A 12,662-nucleotide genomic window follows, 5' to 3' on the forward strand; every position below is an offset into this window, starting at 1 on the left:
CTATTATATAGAGTGAAGTAAGTCAGAAAGAAAACACCAATACTGTATATTAATGCATATATATGGAATTTAGAAAGATGGTAACGATGACCCTATATGCGAAACAGCAAAAGAGAAACAAATGTAAAGAACAGACTTTTGGACTCTGTGGGAGAAGCCAAGGATGGGATAATTTGAGAGATAACATTGAAACATGTATATTACCATATGTGAAATAGATTGCCAGTCCAGGTTCGATGCATGAGACAGGGTATTCAGGGCTGGTGTACTGGGATGACCCTGAGGGATGGAATGGGGAGAGATGTGGGAGGGAGGTTTAGGATGAAGGACACAGGTACACTCATTGCTGATTCATGTCAATGTATGATAAAAACCACTACAGTATGGTAATTAGCTACAATTAAAATAAATTAATTTACAAAAAAAGAAAGACAATTGGAGATACCAAGGGAACTTTTCAAACAAAAAAAATGAGCAAAATAAAGGACAGAAACAGTAAGGACCTAACAGAAGCAGAAGATATTAAGAAGATGTGGCAAGAATACACAGAGGAACTATACAAAAAATGTCTTAATGGCCTGGATAAACACAATGGTGTGGACAACTAACCTGGAGATGGACATCCTGGAGTGTGAATCAGGTGCATCATAGTAAGAATTTTATAACAAAAGCTAATGGAGATGATGGTGTTCCACCTGAGCTATTTCAAATCTTAAAAGATGATGCTGTTAAAGTGTTGCACTCAATATGTCAGCAAATTTGGAAAACTTGGAGTAGCCACAGGACTAGAAATGGTCAGTTTTCATTCCAATCCCAAAAAAGGTCAATGCCAAAGAATATTCAATCTACTGGACAGTTGCACACATTTCACATGTTAGCAATGTTATGCTAAAAACACTTCAAGCTAGCCTTCAGTTGTATGTGAACAGAGAACTTACAGATGTTCAAGCTGGATTTAGAAAAGGCAGAGGAACCAGAGATCAAATTGTCAACAGTCATTGGATCATGGAGAACAGGGAGTTCCAGTAAAATATCTACTTCGCTTCATTGACTACACAAAAGTCTTTGACTGTGTGGGTCACAATCAACTGAAAATTCTTAGAGTTGGGAATGCTAGATCAACTGAGAAAGCTGTATGAGGATCAAGAAGCAACAATAACAACTGGACATGGAACAATTGACTGGTTAAAAATTAAGAAAGCAGTTCTACAAGGCTGTATATTGTCACCCTGCTTATTTAACTTACATGCAGAGTACATCATGTGAAATGCTGGGCTGGATAAATCAGAATCAAGATTGTGGGAGAAATATCAACTTCATAAATGCAGATGCCACTCTAATGGTAGAAAACAAAGCAGAAATAAAGAGCCTCCTTTTGAGGGTGAAATGGGAGAGTGAAAAAGCTGGCTTAAAACTCAACATTCGAAAAGCAAAGATCATAGCATCTGGTCCTATTGCTTCATGGCAAATAGAAGGGGAAAAGTGGAGGCAGTGAGAGATTTTATTTCTTGGGCTCCAAAATCTCTATGGACATTGACTGCACCATGAAATTAAAAGATGCTAGCTCCTTGGAAGGAAAGGACAAACCTAGACAGTGTATTAAAAATCAGAGATATTACTTTACCAACCAAAGGTCCACATAGACAAAGCTATGGTTTTCAAATAGTCATGTGCAGATGTGAAAGTTGGACAATAAGCAAGGCTGAGTGCCAAAGAACTGATGCTTTCGAACTGTGATGCTAGGTAAGACTTTTGAGAGTCCCTTTGACTGCCAGGACTTCCAATCAATCAATCCTAAAGAAATCAACCCTGAATCTCCATTGCTGTCCTGTAAATAAATTATTCAGACATAGAGAATAGACTTATGGACATGGGGAGAGTGGAGGAGAGGGTGAGAAGTCTGAAAAGAGTAACATAGAAACTTACATTACCATATGTAAAATAGATAGCCTACAGGAATTTTCTGTATGGCTCAGGAAACTCAAACAGGGGTTCTGTATCAACCTAGAGGGGTGGAATGGGGAGAGAGATTCAAAAGGGAGGGGATATATGTATACCTATGGCAGATTCATGTTGAGGTTTGACCAAAAACAAAACAATTCTGTAAAGCAATTATCAATGAAAAAAAAAAAAAAAGAAATCAACACTGGATATTCATTGGAAGGACTGATGCTGAATCTTAAGCTCTAATTCTTTGGCTTCCTGAATGGAAGACTCGACTGATGCTGGGAAAGATTGAAGGCAAAAGAAGAAAGGGACGACAGAGGATGAGATGGTTAAACAGCATCAATGACACAATGGACATAAATTTGAGCAAACTTCAGGAGATAGTGAAGGATTGAGGAGCCTGGCTTGCCACAGTCCATGGGGGTCACAAGGAGTTGGAAATGACTTAGCGACTGAACAACAGCATGCACAATTTGTTTTTTTAATCAATGTTTTAATATTTTAAAGTAAAATAATATTATGATAACCAATTTTCTTCATTTTACATATTATATATGCTTAGCAATTTGAAATATTTAAATACTTTTTGTGTAGGTGTTATGTGATGAGGTACTCAGAATGCATTTTGAGTATTTCTTTTAAAATTTATTTTGACATTTATTTAGCCTGTCCTTGTAGCTAAAAGTTTAAGGAAGACCCTATACTTCAACTTCATGGGGGGAAAAAAAAAAATCATGGTCCTGCTGTGTTTCAGTTGGTTTGTGAAATCCCCTCCGACCTTATAAATTGGTTAAAGGAAAAAAAAAAAAAAAAAAAGTCCCTTGATTCAGTGGGAGTCACTCAAAACATGTTGCAATGCATATTCCCCCCCCTCCCACCCCGTGAAAGCTGGAAAAAGTGTCCTTGTTCTGTTCCCTTTAAACCTTAGTGTGCAGGAGAATGTGAAGATTTGCCTCAAAGTGCCCAGTGCCCATATTTGTATCAAGAATTGACCAAATACTGAAGAAGTGGAGCAAAGAAGTCACGGGAGATCAATTTAGTCCTGATGATACTATTGGAGACCTGCTGCTGCTGCTAAGTTGCTTCAGTCATGTCCGACTCTATGCGACCCCATAGATTACAGCCCACTGGCTCCCCTGTCCCTGGGATTCTCCAGGCAAGAATATTGGAGTGGGTTTCCATTTCCTTCTCCAATGCATGAAAGTGAAAAATGAAAGTGAAGTCACTCAGGCGTGTCCGACTCCAGCGACCCCATGGACTGCAGCCTACCAGGCTCCTCCATCCGTGGGATTTTCCCGGCAAGAGTACTGGAGTGGGTTGCCATTGCCTTCTCCAATTTGAGACCTAGATTTTAGCAATACTTGAAGATAAACAGATCCCTATACTGTTGTGTGAGACAATAAATTTTTTTCTTGGTGGAAACAAATTTGAGTTGCAGTTTTCCATGATTCAGCTAGTAAAGAATCTGCCTGCAATGTGGGAGATCTGTGTTCAATCCCTGCATTGGGAAGATACCGTGGAGAAAGGAATGGCTACCCACTCCAGTATTCCGGCCCAGAGAATTCCATGAGCTGTATAGTCCATGGGGTCACAAAGAGTTGGACAACACTGAATGACTTGCACTTTCACTTTTCATTCTAGCCACAGAAAGCAACCCAATTAATAATATTATGATAATAAGGAAATAGAGTAAGATTGTACCAGTTACCTTCAAATCTTATTAACAAATATAGTAATGTTAATAATACATGCCAACATATTATAGAGCATTTGCAATGCAACAAATAATATAAAAACTATTTATATGTGCATTTCACTAAATTCTGGCAAAAAATACTATGATGGAGTCATTAACACTATTTGCACACTACAAATAGAGAACTAATGCTTAAACTACTCAGAAACTTAAGTAACTTGACAAGTCCATAGTGAGTAAACAACTGCACTTGTACTCTATTTATAAATAATTGGCATAAACATATTGTTTTAGTCATTATTACATACCTATTTGCATATCAGACTTTCAAAACTGCTTTGACAATTTTGAAACTCCCCTTCAGTTAGTTGAATATTTTAAGTAAGAAATAAGATGCTGTAGTAGAAATTAAGTGATGGACAAAATTTTATCACAAAATAAATTATTTAAGATATAACAAAGGATTTTATTTATTCCTCAATAATGTTGCTGAAAGTTATAAACATAAAAGTCACATTGCTAGGCACTATTGGGAACCCAGAGATAAATAAGGCTTTGAGTCATTATTTTTTTGGGTTCCAAAATCACTGCAGATGGTGATTGCAGCCATGAAATTTAAAGACGCTTACTCCTTGGAAGGAAAGTTATGACCAACCTAGATAGCATATTCAAAAGCAGAGACATTACTTTGCCAACAAAGGTCCATCTAGTCAAGGCTATGGTTTTTCCAGTAGTCATGCATGGATGTGAGAGTTGGACTGTGAAGAAAGCTGAGCGCTGAAGAATTGATGCTTTTGAACTGTGGTGTTGGAGAAGACTCTTGAGAGTCCCTTGTACTGCAAGGAGATCCAACCAGTCCATTCTAAAGGAGATCAGCCCTAGCTGTTCATTGGAAGGACTGATGCTGAAGCTGAAACTCCAATACTTTTGTCACCTCATGGGAAGAGTTGACTCATTGGAAAAGACCCTGATGCTGGGAGGGATTGGGGGCAGGAGGAGAAGGGGGTGACAGAGATGAGATGGTTGGATGGCATTACTGACTCAATGGACGTGAGTTTGAGTAAACTCCGGGAATTGGTGATGGACATGGAGGCCTGGCGTGCTGCGATTCATAGGGTCTCAAAGAGTCGGACACGACTGAGTGACTAAACTGAACTGACTGAACTGAAGAGAACTTAAGAATATTTTAGAACACATCTATAGGCAACAATTACTCTAAGCATGTACATGTCTTATCATCATGTATTTTTCTAATGTGATTATAACATATTTATCATGTTTTTAAGATTATAGTGGAAAAATATAAAATTAAAATTAAATAAGTAAACAAATTACTCACTTTGAGAGTGGTGATAAGGAATAATTTAAGAGTTGTAAGTTTTCAGAAAGGAAACTCATTTTGATTTGCTTGGAGAGCATTTACATGTGTTTGCTGTGCTGATGCATGTATGTAAGCCTGAGCAATCTATTGATGAGAAGCTGTAATACTGATTTATGGCAACAGATCAAAGTGGTGAAAAATTTAAGGTCAGAGATACAGTCTGGATTAGGAAAGTCTACCTGATTTCAGCTTAAAACTTTTGACCCAAGAAAACTCTTGCCCACGTGGGTAGAAACCCTAATAAAATGACTGTGTGGGGAGAACTGTTGGAAAATCAAATGACTAGCTGGAAGCTGGAGTAGCCAGCTGAAGAAAATGTACTTTTATTGTGACAAGATTCACCATGGGTAAGTCTAGAGATAAAGAATCCACCTACAATGCAGGAGACCCCAGTTCGATTTCTGGGTCAGGAAGATCCTCTGGAGAAGGCAATGGCTACCCACTCAAATATTCTTGCCTGGAGAATTCCATGGACAGAGGAGCCTGGCAAGCTACAGTCCATGGGGTCGCAAAGCATCCAACATGACTGAGTGACTTCACTTTTCATGCTTTGCAAGCCCAGAGAGATAGAATAGAATGTGCTCATCCATAAGAGAACATGGTAGCTTTTTATAAAACAAATAAAAAGAACATGAAACTACTTTATTTTAACACAAATCAAACAAATTTCTGTATCATTTTATCTTTTCTTTGATGGCTTGAGGGACCATTAATTGCAAGATGGAATAAGCTGAGCCAAATGTCAAACAGCCCCAGTGGAGCTGAGAAAGGAAGAAGATTTTGCTCTAAGTAATGTTTAGGGTATTGATTATTCCATAGAACTGGGCCTGGTAATTACAGACCTGACATTGTGGTTTTTAATTCAAGTGACCTTACAACTACTACTTAAATATAAACAAAGATGACAGCAGCATATGTAAAGAATCCTTTGGTAAATAAAGGAAAGTGGAAGATAGAAACAAGTTCCACTTTGGTAAGATCCCACAAGACACAATTGGACTACAACTGCATACATTTCACAAGTTTTCTCTAAGGAAAAGAAATCATTGCTGTAGGACAAATTACAAGTTCCCTGAAAAGATTTTATTTATCCCTCAACTCTTAAAACACAGGTCTGAAATGCACAAAAACAAACCTAACAACAATAATAGTTCTGGACTGTTACAAATTAAGTCACTGACTTCTAGACTTTTGTAAATAATATTTCAGTGGCAAATAATTGAGGCTGGTTAATGAAACTAAGAGATGCACTAGAAGAGTTCAGGACAATTATTCTGCATTGTATGGAAACAATAATATTAAGGACTCTCATTTTAGAACTCCTATATTTTCTGTTACATCAATGCAAAATATCAAAAGGTACCTGAACATTAATCTCTAGGTCTTTGATTTCTTCTTAGGAATGCTATTTCACCCTGTTTCAGTTAACTACAAATATGTTTTTCCAAAGCATTTCCTATTCACTTCATACTCTTAATCTGTTCTTATTTAACCTCATTCTCACTTGAATAGTTCTGCCTTACAACGTTCATTTCAGGTGCAATAGTTACAGGTTTTCAGTTCATTTCAATCGCTCAGTTCTGTCCAACTCTTTGTGACTCCATGAACTGCAGCATACCAGGCCTCCCTGTCCATCACCAACTCCCAGAGCCTACTCAAGCTCATGTACATTGAGTTGGTGATGCCATCCAACCATCTCATCCTCTGTCAACCCCTTCTCCTCCTGCCCTCAATCTTTCCCAGCATCAGGGTCTTTTCAAATAAGTCAGCTTTTCACATCAGGTGGCCGAAGTATTGGAGTTTCAGCTTCAGTATCAGTCCTTCCAATGAACACCCAGGACTGATTTCCATTAGAATTGACTGGTTGGATCTTGCAATCCAAGGGAATCTCAAAAGATTTCTCTAACACCACAGTTCAAAGGCATCAAATCTTCTGCTCAGCTTTCTTTATAGTCCAGTACTCACATCCATTCATGACTACTGGAAAAATCATAGCCTTGACTAGATGGACCTTTGTTGGCAAAAAAATGTCTCTGCTTTTGAATATGCTATCTAGGTTGGTCATAACTTTCCTTCCAAGGAGTAAGGGTCTTTTAATTTCATGGCTGCAAATACCATCTGCAGTGATTTTGGAGCCCCCAAAAATAAAGTTAGCCACAGTTTCCACTGTTTCCCCATCTATTTACCATGAAGTGATGGGACCAGATGCCATGGTCTTTGTTTTCTGAATGTTGAGCTTTAAGCCAACTGTTTCACTCTCCTCTTTCATTTTCATCAAGAGGCTTTTTAGTTCCTCTTAACTTTCTGCCATAAGGGTGGGATCATCTGCATATCTGAGTTTGTTGATATTTCTCCCGGCAATCTTGATTCCAGCTTGTGTTTCTTCCAGTCCAGTGTTTCTCATGATGTACTCTGCATATATTTAAATAAGCAGAATGACAATATACAGCCTTGATGTACTCCTTTTCCTATTTGGAACCAGTCTATTGTTCCATGTCCAGTTCTAACTATTGCTTCCTGGCCTGCATACAGGTTACTCAAGAGGCAGGTCAGATGATCTGGTATTCCCATCTCTTGAACAAAATCCACAGTTTGTTGTGATCCACAAAGTCAAAGGCTTTTACATAGTCAATAAAGCAGAAGTAGATGTTACTCTGGAACTCTCTTGCTTTTTAGATAATCCAACGGATGTTGGCAGTTTGATCTCTGGTTCCTCTGCCTGTTGTAAATCCAGCTTGAACATCTGGAAGTTCATAGTTTATGTATTGCTGAAACCTGCCTTGGAGAATTTTGAGCATTGCTTTACTAGCATGTGAGATGAATGCAATTGTGCGGTAGTTTGAGCATTCTTTGGCACTGCCTTTCTTTGGGATTGGAAAGAAAACTGACCTTTTCCAGTCCTGTGGCCACTGCTGAGTTTTCCAAATTTGCTGGCATATTGAGTGCAGCACCTTCACAGCATCATCTTTCAGGATTTGAAATAGCTCAACTGGAATTCCATCACCTCCACTAGCTTTGTTTGTAGTGATGCTTCCTAAGGCCCACTTGGCTTCACATTCCAGGATGTCTGGCTCTAGGTGAATGATCACACCATCATGATTAACTGGGTTGTAAAGATCTTTTTTGAACAGTTCTTCTGTGTATTCTTGTCACCTCTTCTTCATATCTTCTGCTTCTGTTATGTCCCTATCATTTCTGTCCATTATGGAGCCCATCTTTGCATGAAATGTTCCCTTGGTATCTCTAATTTTCTTGAAGATATCTCTAGTCTTTCCCATTTTATTGTTTTCTTCTATTTCTTTGCATTGATCGTTGAGGAAGGCTTTCTTATTTCTCCTTGCTATTCTTTGGAACTCTGCATTCTGATGCTTATATCTTTCTTTTTCTCCTTTGCTTTTCACTTATTTTCTTTTCATAGCTATTTGTAAGGCCTCCTCATACAGCCATTTGCCTTTTTTGCATTTCTTTTTCTTGGGGATGATCTTGAGTCCTGTCTCCTGTACAATGTCATGAACCTCTGTCCACATTTCATCAGGCACTCTATCAGATCTAGTCCCTTAAATCTATTTCTCACTTCCACTGTATAATCATAAGGGATTTGATTTAGGTCACACCTGAGTGGTTTAGTGGTTTTCCCCACTTTCTTCAATATAAGTCAGAATTTGGCAATAAGGAGTTCATGATCTGAGCCACAGTCCAATCCAGGTCTTGTTTTGCTGACTGTATAGAGCTCCTCCATCTTTGGCTGAAAAGAATATAATCAATTTGATTTTGGTGTTGACCATCTGGTGATGCCCATGTGTAGAGTCTTCTCTTGTATTGTTGGAATAGGGGGTTTGCTATGGCCAGTGTGTTCTCTTGGCAAAACTCTATTAGCCCTTGCCATTCTTCATTCTGTACTCTAAGGCAAAATTTCCTTGTTAACCCAGGTGTTTCTTGTCTTCCTACTTTTGCATTCCAGTCTCCTATAATGAAAATGAAATCTCTTTTGGGTGTTAGTTCTAAAAGGTCTTATAGGTCTTCATACAACCATTCAACTTCAGCTTCTTCAGAATTCTCAGAGTATAGACTTGGATTACCGTGATATTGAATGGGTTGCCCAGGAAACAAACAGAGATCATTCTGTTGTTTTTGAGATTGCATCCAAGTACTGCATTTTGGACTTTTTTGTTGACCATGATAGCTACTCCATTTCTTCTAAGGGATTCCTGCCCACGCTAGTAGATATAATGGTCATCTGAGTTAAATTCACCTATTCCAGTCTATTTCAGTTCACTGTTTCCTAGAATGTCGATGTTCACTCTTGCCATTTCCTGTTTGACCACTTCCAATTTGCCTTGACTCATGGACCTAACATTCCAGGTTCCTATGCAATATTGCTCTTTACAGCATCGGACCTTTCTTCTATCACCAGTCCCATCCAAAACTGGGTGTTGTTTTTGCTTTGTCTCCTTCCTTTTTTTCTTTCTGAAGTTATTTCTCCACTGATTTCCAGTAGCATATTGGGCACCTACCAACCTGGGGAGTTCATCTTTCAGTATACTATCTTTTTGCCTTTTCATATTGTTCATGGGGTTCTCAAGGCAAGAATACTGAAGTGGTTTCCCATTCCCTTCTCCAGTGGACCACATTCTGTTAGACCTCTCCACCATGACTCATCCATCTAGATGGCCCCACGTGGCATGACCTAGTTTCATTGAGTTAGACAAGTTTGTGGTCCATGTTATCAGATTGGCTAGTTTTCTGTGATTCTGGTTTCAGTCTGTCTGCCTTCTGCTGCCCTCTCTCAGCGTCTACCATTTTACTTGGGTTTCTCTGACCTTGAACGCAGGGTATCTCTTCATGGCTGCTCCAACTAAGCACACCTGCTGCTCCTTACCTTGGACATGGGGTATGTCCTCAGGTGTGCTGCTCCTGACCTTGAATGTGGGGTATCTCCTCTCTGCAGCTGGCCTCTCCTGCACCAAACAGGTCTTTAAAGTTGGCTTTTTATGTTACTTTTTTGTGTGCTTTAGATTTTCTTGTTGATGATGTCCTAGAATGTCTAACTTTAATGGATTATTTTAAGGCTATAATTAATGTATTGAAAACTAAATTCTAAAAGAAGAATGGATTTTATAAGCTTATTACTGTGAGGATTTTCCCTTTTGGTTTTGTGAAATTTATATGTTGTTTGCTCTGCAAACAAAAATGCAAGCTTAAAGAATTGGATTTCAGGAATATATGTATTGAGGGAGAGTAGTTCCAGAATGAGAGAATGTAACATGAAATAAAGAACTACATACGAAATAAAACCTGGAAATAATAGAAGATGAAACAGAGAAGAGGTGTTGTTTAAACCATAAAAACTTCTGTCAACTTTAAACTAGCTTTACATACTATTCAACTGAAATATTTTAAAATTATTAGAGACTTAGCAAGGATTAACAATCTTAGAAAGTTTACTCTTCAAAGTTCTGCAGAGAATAAACAAGAATGGCTTGTGGCTAAAGGTAAGAAAAAATGTTAGGACACTCTCATGATAGTCTATCTGATAAATGATGAAAGACTCATCTTAGGTAAAAATATGTGACAAATAGTACAAAAGTGTCCCTGGTGGTTCAGAGGTAAAGAATCCTCTTCCAATGCAAGAGACATGCTCGATCCCTGGGTCAGGAAAATCTCCTGGAGAAGGAAATGGCAAATGATTTCAGTATTCTTGCCTAGGAAATCCCATTGACAGAGGAACCTGTCAGGCTACAGTCCATTGGGTCACAAAAAGAGTTAGATATGACATAGCAACTAAACAACAACAACTTGAACAACAAACAGTAAATCAAATAATGAATCAGAATAAATGTAAACATACATATAAACACAAGAAAATAAATTTCTGAAAAATTTTAAAACTAGGACTGTAGCTTGCCAGGCTCCTCTGTCCATGGGAGTCTCCAGACAAGAATACTGAAGTGGGTTGCCATACCCTCTTCCAGGAGATCTTTCCAACCCAGGGATCGAACCTGTTTCTTATGATTCCTGCATTGGCAGGCGGGTTCTTTACCACTAGCCCACCTGGGAAGCCCCACCATAATTATGTTGTAGATATAGAAAGGAAACTGCAGAGAAAAAATCTCATGATTACAGACAAAAAAAAAAAAGTTCACAAAATAACAGCAAACTGAATCCAGAAATATATCAAAAGTATCATACTCCATGACCAAGAAGGTTTTTTTCAGTAATGCAGTGTTGGTTTAGGATTTGAAAATACATTAATACAAAAACACCATATTAATAGAACAAAGAATATTTAATCACTCAATAGACACAGAGAGAGGACAATTTTGACAAAATTGATCACCTATTCATGATAAAAAAAAAAAAAATACACACACTCAACAAACTAGTAATGTGAAAATTAAGACCTCCAGAGCTTATAATGAATCCTCAGAGTTAAAGTAAATTTTGCATTTTCTTATCTATCAATTTCTTCCTTTTAATTTTTGGCCAAAATCAAATACTTACTATGACAGACATTAGCACCGCAGTACATTTATAATTTTTATATTTTATCTAACATTTCATCTGTTTTTCCTGAAAGGATTATTTAGGATATCTGGAAACAATTCCCATGATATAATAGATCTTTTTCTATGTGTATATCTATATGTATTTGCAAATTTTTAATTTTTTAAATTTAATCATTAATATTGTGGGGCAACAATTGAAAAATGTATGCCTTATGAGGGAATGTATGAATTACATGAAGTTAAAATTGTTTCATTTTTTAATTTTCAGAAAGAAAAATACAATTATTTGTAACTTAATCTGCTGAGAATGTTTTTCTGATACTAGGCTCATTTGAAGAGTTATAGTATTATAATACTACCCTCTGGTGGTCAAAGGTAGGATTTTCCTTCTTTCTACCCAGTTGAAAAAGTTATTTTTTACTTATGTTAAAATCTGTTTTGTTTTGTTTTTTGTTTGTTTGTTTGTTTGTTTTTGGTTGAATCTATTTGAATTCTTGGAAATGAACAGAGAGTATTCTGTCCTTTTTGAGATTGCATCCAAGTACTGCATTTCAGAATCTTTTGTTGACCATGATGGCTACTCCATTTCTTCTAAGGGATTCCTGCCCACAGTAGTAGATACAATGGTCATCTGAGTTAAATTCACCCATTCCAGTCCATTTCAGTTCCCTGATTGCTAGAATGTCGACGTTCACTCTTGCCATCTCCTGTTTGACCACTTCCAATTTGCCTTGATTCATGGACCTAACATTCTAGGTTCCTATGCAATATTGCTCTTTACAGCATCGGGCCTTGCTTCTATCACTAGTCACATCCACAACTGGGTATTGTTTTTGCTTTGGCTCCATCCCTTCATTCTTTCTGGAGTTATTTCTCCACTGATCTCCAGTAGCATATTGGGCACCTACCGACCTGGGGAGTTCCTCTTTCAGTATCCCATCATTTTGCCTTTTCATAATGTCCATGGGGTTCTCGAGACAAGAATACTGAAGTGGTTTGCCATTCCCTTCTCCAGTAGACCACATTCTGTCAGACCTCTCCATATGAACCATCTGTCTTGGGTGGCCTCAAACAGCATGGCTTGGTGTCATTGAGTTAGACAAGGCTGTGGTCCATGTGATCAGATTGGCTA

The sequence above is a fragment of the Bubalus kerabau genome, chromosome 7 (assembly GCF_029407905.1).
Source record: "Bubalus kerabau isolate K-KA32 ecotype Philippines breed swamp buffalo chromosome 7, PCC_UOA_SB_1v2, whole genome shotgun sequence".
Classification (NCBI taxonomy): domain Eukaryota; kingdom Metazoa; phylum Chordata; class Mammalia; order Artiodactyla; family Bovidae; genus Bubalus; species Bubalus kerabau.